At 48.8% G+C, this 7,727-nt stretch overlaps 1 pseudogene; it reads left to right on the top strand.

The window, feature by feature from the left end:
- The first annotated feature begins 3,675 nt into the window (after positions 1-3,675).
- LOC111528320 lies at positions 3,676-7,006 on the top strand (annotated as a pseudogene).
- Positions 7,007-7,727: the final 721 nt, after the last annotated feature.

Here is a 7,727-nt window from a genome sequence, read left to right as displayed (position 1 = left end):
TGACTATGGAATTTCATTTGTACAATGAAATTTCTGTCTTCCAAAAGTTTAAAAAACAAAACAAAACAAAACAAAAAACCTTGTTTCTTGCTTCCCACCCCCTTTAACCCTGATATTAAATAATCTGCTCCTACATTTTCCTAATAATTTGTCAATCATTTGTGAGCAAATCGCTTTCCATACGTAAGAGTATAGCATCAAATATTTGACTTTTTCTACTCTTTCCTGTTAAGATCACGCCTCCCCAATAGCTGCCTCCTCCTCTCAAGTTAGACTGTGAATCGCACAGAAAGAAAATGCAAAATGTTCCTAAGATAATTATTGTAAAAAATCTTTTGTTCCAACCCCAGGTAAATGCAACTGGCCCCTTACCACCACAGGAAATTGGAGGAGGCTCTCGAGCGCTCTTGAGTCTTGAGTCTGGTACATTAGTATGTAGATGCCACATAATTGTGAACCTCTCAGCTCTCCAAGGCCACTGGACACTGAATTGTTTTTCTCTTACATTCCTGCTCTGCCATGAAAGTTGCTGATGGAACTTCAGCTAAACAAGGGAAGTGCAGATTTGACAAAACAAGAGGCAAGGACACCACAGTGTTGGCTTACTTGCTGTATGTAGAAGGTAGACCCTGTACCTCAGTCCATGCCCCCCACCAGATTTAGACGAAAAGTGTTCCATTTCCAATCGCTATTTTTTGTGTGTGTGCTTTTGTTGGGGAAAGAGGGCTTTGCTGGAGACTACATTCAGATAGCGAGGAAGACACGGGAAACCCTTGGGGCCAGTCCACTGTGGGCGAGCAGAGCCTCTGCCCTGCAGTCTTGGGGCTGGACACGCTCCCTCGGAGCTGCGGCTTTCTTGGGAATGCAAGACCAATTTTCACACAAGTGATTCAAACCATAGTGAAGTCACTTTCAGGTGCATTCAACTTTTTTTTTTTTTTAATTTTTTACACTTACAATGGAGAGGGGAAAATTTCTTTTTTCATGAGAACATTTTGCTTTTAGAAGAAAATTTTAAAAGTCACTTTATTACAACATGCTTTTCTTTTTAGAAAGCCTCATGATAATTTGCTTTTCCTCTCTCTAAAATAAGTCAAGAAGAGGCAGTGCATGGCGCACAGAGCATATAAGGCAGCCAGATCGTGAGACAGGAGATAATATGATGCGAAGTATCAGAATAGAACATGTTCTTTTAGCAATTCTTTAAAACAGAAGTTTCTTGTGGCATGAACTACGCCCCCGCTTCCAGTCCCCCTTCCAGTTCCCCTCCTGCAAGCCCCAGGGGTATATCCAGGGCAGCCTTACCTGCCTGGAAGACAACTGGGAGACTCATCCACACCACTCACCACGGGTGGGTCAGCTCAGGCGTGTCCTGTCTCTGGCTCTATCGTTTGCCAGGGACAAAGCTCAGTCCATGGAGGGCTGGGGGCAGAGGAGGAGAAGGGCAGTCTAGGTCACCAAAGGCGGCTCCGTCACGTCCAGGGCACCCTCCAAGGCCATCAAAATGAGAATCAGATTGAATTCTCATTTGCAATACCAAAATGTTTATTTTCAATCCAAATTCTAAATGAGAATTGTTAAAAAAATAAATAAATAAATAAGCTGGTCAGTAATATAGATGAGTGGGGTTGACACTTCTTCTTGTCTTTGTTTTTGAATTTCAGCCTCCATGATTGTTCTTTGTTGGGTCCAGAAAGAGTAAAATAAAAGTTGGTATTTCTAACTGAATCACGATGCTGGCGGAAGGCCTCATCTCAGCCTCCTTCCAGCCCAGGGAGTTGGAATTAACCCACAGGCAGCTTCCTAGGGTCTGCAGGTTGGCTGTGTTCTGCAATGTTCTCTGCGCTCAGACCTGCAGGACTTGTTCCCCAGTGAAAATCCGAGCTCCTGAAGACAAGGGAAGGCCTGAGAGGGGGTGCTGGTGAGCACCCCTTCTATCACAGGCTCACCTTGCTTTCCTAGGAACCCTCAGTGGGAAATTGGGGCACTGTCAACCCTTCCAGCCCTGCTTCCTCAACCCCAAAACCATGGGCAGACTCCAGTCCCATTGCTCCACTTCTTCCTTGGGCAAGTGACTCTGTGTCTCCCAGCCTCAGTTTACCAGTTCCAAAGCAGGCATACAAATACCATAGCACTTACCTGGGTGCTCACAGATTGATGCAAGTCTTCGCTGCATGCATTCTCTTAAGTTCTTTGAACAGGACCTGCCACAGAGAGCTCCCACTAAACCCCAGGTGTTAGCCTTGTCAGTCAGACCTTTTGCACAGTGAACTCTTTCCCTGAAGAGTTCGCAGGCTTGAATCACTTTTCAAAGGCAGCATTTTACAGACTTGTAGGGTGAGTATTTTTCACCCACCTCCTCTGTGCATCCTGTCTGAGGTTCCCACCTGGCAGTGCCAAGGTAAGTTGGTTTGTTCAACACTTTTCTGGGAAGCTGAGTGGCAGGCTTCCCAGAGATATTTGGGATGGAGCCTTCCGAGCCCTGGAGCCTGGAGCTGAGGTGTGGAGTGCAGCCCCTGTTGGAACTGGATTCCACAGGCTCTGGGCATCCTGTGGCTTTTTTTCCCTTTGTGATCTTGTTTTCTCCCAAACCAGTACTTTCTTAAGGTTCATGTCAGCGAGCAGGGCCAGGACGCCTGGACACCAGCTGAGAATGAGATTGAGGCATTTGGTGCATCTTGACCGGCCCCAGTGGTATGCCTGCCCCATTGGCACCAATGCACACATTTCCAGGGCTCCTCTCTGCTGAGCAGCCCTTCTCTGTCAGCCAGATACTTACCTCTGTCCAAAGATGGCACCAAAAATCCCATCTGGGAATCCAGCATTTGAGCCTCAGGGTGGGTGCCATCCAGTCTGCCTGTTGTGGCCTCTCAGGGCCAGCATCCCACTAGAATCTCCATCATGGGTACCAGTGAGCCAGAGGGGCAGCCTCTAAGTAGCTGCCATTCAGGCTGCTGGGGTGGCCCAGGCCAAATACCAGCACCTCCACGTTTAGACGCAGGAAAGCTTCTAGTCAGCAAGGAGGTACCACTTCCTGGTAACCCCTGCACTGTCCAGACTGCAAAGCAGCCCACCCTTTTCTTAGGACTCTGAAAGGGCTCACGATTGTGGTGGTCTCTCTGACACAGGGAGGGGACAGGAAGTGATACCCCTCTTCCATCTGCTTCCTCTCTCCTCAATCCTTAGTTCAGGCCTTTGAGCCAATGTTCAGACTAAGTTCATTAAGACTCTGCTCAGTGCTGGGCACCAGACCAGTCCTTGGGCGTGTGCTTACACACCCAAACACACTTTCTCATAAGCACACAAATGCACACACACATCACATGTGCATGCACATTCACACACAAGCATGAAGGTTAACACACACACAAATGCAATTCCATAACACATGCACATTCACACATAAGTGTGTGCACACATATTCACAGGAGCACAAGTACATACCCATTGACACATACAAACACATCAACACACAATGTGCATGTTCACACATGTTCATGTGTGCACATAAAACATGCACACACAACACACATAACAGTCACCCATGGACACAAACATATATGTATAATATGTACACATGCATACATAACACACATGTACACACATGCAGTTAGGAACATGTGTGCATTCATGCATGCAAAATGCGCACTCACATGACCACACAAATATGCGCAAATGGGCACAGGCCCAAACATACAGGCTTGCACAAACCACACATTTGCAGGTATGAAACCATGGCAATGCACATAAATATTCACACACATAGGCACATACAGAAACACGTGCACATTCACACACATGCACATGAGTACATATGCACACTGACACAAACATGGGTGTAAACGCACAGACAGGCACACAAAGATGCACAAACGTTGATGCAGATATGCTGAAATTTTCACACTCATGCACACATGCTGCATGTGCACACACAGCTATAAGCTCACACACAAGATGCACATGTGCATTCACACACATAGTGTTGTTCAATTAATTTGGGAAAGAAAAAATGCAATAATCTCAGAGAAAAAGCTCCCAGCCAGAATTCCATGAGATCAGGCAGCCAAGGATTTCTGGTGAGCAAGAAGCTTGCTTAAATCATTGTTTCCATCGGGCTGTGTTTATGAAGCAACTTATCTTACAGAGAGAGACACATGCCAGGGGGTGTATGCACGTTTGTGTTTACGTGTGGGGTGTGTGTGTGTATGTGTGTTCCCTCCTTTCTTCTTAGAAAAGAAAAAAAAAAAAGACAAGTTGGCAATTCAGTGACACCCATTCACAGGCCATTAGGAAAAGAGCTAAGCCAGAGCCCCTGGGCCTCTGGGTCCTGGAGTCTGGCAGGGCCGGCACCGCCCTCTCCTGTTGAGAGAAGATAAAGGCACTTGCCAGCTAGAGCCAGGCACTGCCGTTTTCATCCCAGTCCAAGATTTCCAGTAATAGCATTTTCACTTTTCTCAAACATTGCACCAGCCCCTCTCCATAGGGCCCCTGCCTGGTGTGACCTCCTATCCATGCCCACCTCCAGCCACTTCCAAAGGGTGGCCAAGTACTGCCAGGAGCCCCAAAGTCCTGGTTCCCCAAGCTGGGGCTTCCTGAGAGCCCCAGGAACTGTCTGTGTCACCCCAAAGGCTGCCTTCTCCTGGGGTCCAGGTGGTAGGGCCTCAGGCAAAGAGGGGAGGTAGGAGAAAGCCAGGAACACTGTGAACTTCTAGAGAGCAGGAAACCCAGTGTGTGTGGTCAATGTCCTCCTCTTACCCCTGCTAGAACAGCCGCAGAAGTGAAGAGGAAGGTAGGGCGGGCCCTAAGCCATGTCAACCCATATCAGCTGATAGAGTTGCTGACACTATCACATGCCTTCATTTTGCCCATGCCTGGCCCTGGGGACCAGACTCTACTTGTCCAGGGACTTCTGAAAATTTTGGCTCCCCAGTTAGCAACACCATTGGGGAGGAAGGTGGAAACAGCAGTGGCAAGCCCATTCTCCAAGAGAGGGTTGAGGCACTGTGGGATCTGTCCAACTGGCCCAGGGAAAGGCACCAGTTGCTTTGCCAATCTGTGCTGGTCACTGGAGGCCAGCCCTGTGATGGGCACATGCACACTCATGTATGTTTCCATGTGCTCATGTGTGCACATGTGTGTATACTCACACATGCACACTGGCAGAATAAACACAAACCAGCACCCTGTCACATGGACACTTATGCACACAGACACACATGAACATGCATGCATATATGTGTGCATGCCCACAAGCACACATACACAATACATACGTATGAACCCATGCCGCTGCACATGCACCCACACAGACTGCTTTGGGCCCCAATCCCAGCCCTGCTCCTCCATGTGTAGGGTTTCCTGGTAATTTTATAATGCATTTGTCTTTGCTTTCTACTGATGTTTTTAGGTGAGGTCTGCCACAAGTCCACACGCAGTTCTCCAACCTGAGCCTGTACAGGCAGATGCACTCTGACTGCTGCATGCAGATTAAGTACAAGGACTGTGGCCAGATGTTCAGCACTACCTCCTAGCTCAATAAGCACCCAGTGCTTCTGCGAGGGCAAGAACCATTACACACGGGGCATCATCTTTGCTCCTGGCCTGCTCTTGACCCCCAGCCTCATGATGGACAAGACAAAATCTTCGCTCAACCACACCACCCTGGGCTTCACGGAGTACTTCCCCTCCAGGCTACACCTGGGAGCCTGCCCTTCTCCATGGCTCCTCCTACATTCCCTGTGATTGCCCCCGGCTTCCCAGGCATCCTCCCTTCATCCTTGTACCCCTGGCCACCTCTGCTACCTTCCACACCACTGCTCAAGAACCTTCTGAACCACACCCAGGACGCCAAACTCCCCAGTCCCCTGGCAAACCCGGCCCTGCCCCTGGTCTCCACCATCAGCAACAGTAGCCAGGGCTTCACAACAGCCACGGGACCAGAGGAGAATTTTTAGAGCCACCTGGAGACTCATACATGGAGAAGCTGAAGACAAAGAACCGTGATGTGTTGAATGGCAGCGACTTTGAGGACGTTAACAGGACCATGAGGACCGACCTGAACATGACCATGGGGACCGGCTTGGACCTGGACAGTGACTCCAACATGGACAAGGGCAGTGGTAAGTCATCCGAGGGCAAGCTCGAGTTTGGGAGTGACTCAGCACCTCTGGGGGAACCAGTTTGGTGAGGTGCCTGTTCTCTCTTCCCAGCACTCGTTCTTCCTGCCACCTGACCAGCAACTGCTGACTGCAATGGGCACTGCCTGGGACTCCATCAAGGCCATTGCATCTGTTGTTGAGAAGTACTTTGGCCCGGGCTTCATGGGGATGCAGGAGAAGAAGCTGGACTTGATGCCCTAACACTCAGCATTCCCTTTGAACCCCCTCTCTCCAGCTGCCTTCTCTGGTCCAGCTCCCCCCGACCCACAGAAGTCAGAGGGTCCTGGTCCTGCCCAACTTTCCCCAGTCTCTTTACCCCATCACAGAACAAGCCCTTACCGACAACTTGCTGGTCAAGGCTGAACCAAAGTCGCCCCAGGATGACCCCAAGGTTGGTGGCTTCAGTGTCAAGTGCCCCTTCAATCTCACCAGGAAGCCAAAGATACAACACCCATCTTTTTCATGCCCAAGGGCCCCCCCCAGCCCCAACGTTCAGTGGGGAGCAGCCTCTGGATCTCTGCATTGGCAGCTAGGCCTGCACCAGACAGTACAGTGGGAGGCAGGCACCTCAGAAGAACCACAACTATGTTGAGCACAAGCTGGGAGAAGGAGAGACTCTGCCACTGGTGTGCCCAGTGCAGATGCCCCAGCAGCCCCCGCTGCACTATGAGGAGCCCTTGCCATTATTTATGAACCCCATCTACAGCTATTCAGTGCCAAGGCCTCACCTGCTCTCCCTGGTGTGGGGGCTGTAGCAGGCGCTGGGTGGACTCAGTGCAAGATAGTGTCTCTTTCCAAGTTCCTCAAGGTTGTCCCCTGGGTTTTGCCCACTTCAGGAAGATGCCTCGGTTCTTGGCAGGAAGGGGGGACAGGGTCTCACTGTGTCACAAAGGTTGGAGTGCAGTGGCACGATCTTGGCTCACTGTAGCCTTAACCTCCCAGGCTCAAGCAATTCTCCTGCCTCAATCCCACAAGTATCTGGGACTACAGGCGCACGCCACCATGCATGCCTAAATTTTGTAAATTTTGTAAAGATGGTTTTCGCCATGTTGCCTAGACTGGTCTTGAACTCTTGAGGTCATGTGATCTGCCCACCTTGACCTCCCAAAGTGCTGGCATTACAGGTGTAAGCCGCTACTGCCAGCCTTTATTTTTGTCTGTCCTGTTGTGTAACCTTTTACTGTTTTCCAGAGAGGTGAAATATTTTGTAGATATGCATTATGTCTCTGAAATGTTATTATGCTAGCACAAAAAAATTGAGATGAACTCATAATAGTATCACTTCAACCCAAAGAACTATAGAATTTTGAAAATGTTCACCATAGTGGCTACTAAAACAAACTTGAATGAGAAATAGTAAACTACCAGTATGTAATATTATCTTTGAAACACTTCAAAAAGTATAAGCAATACAGAGGGAATGGGATACAGTTTGGTGTCTCTCCCCAATTTCAAATATATACTAGAATCTGGGGAAATAATGGCTGTCTTTGGAGAGTGATATTATCTAAATTATATAATTGAAAGATCTCCTGTATTTCCCCTGACCTGTGGATCTATCTACTTTAT

This window comes from Piliocolobus tephrosceles, unplaced genomic scaffold, assembly GCF_002776525.5.
Source record: "Piliocolobus tephrosceles isolate RC106 unplaced genomic scaffold, ASM277652v3 unscaffolded_26824, whole genome shotgun sequence".
Lineage (NCBI taxonomy): Eukaryota > Metazoa > Chordata > Mammalia > Primates > Cercopithecidae > Piliocolobus > Piliocolobus tephrosceles.
This window is presented reverse-complemented; position numbering and strand designations above follow the sequence as displayed.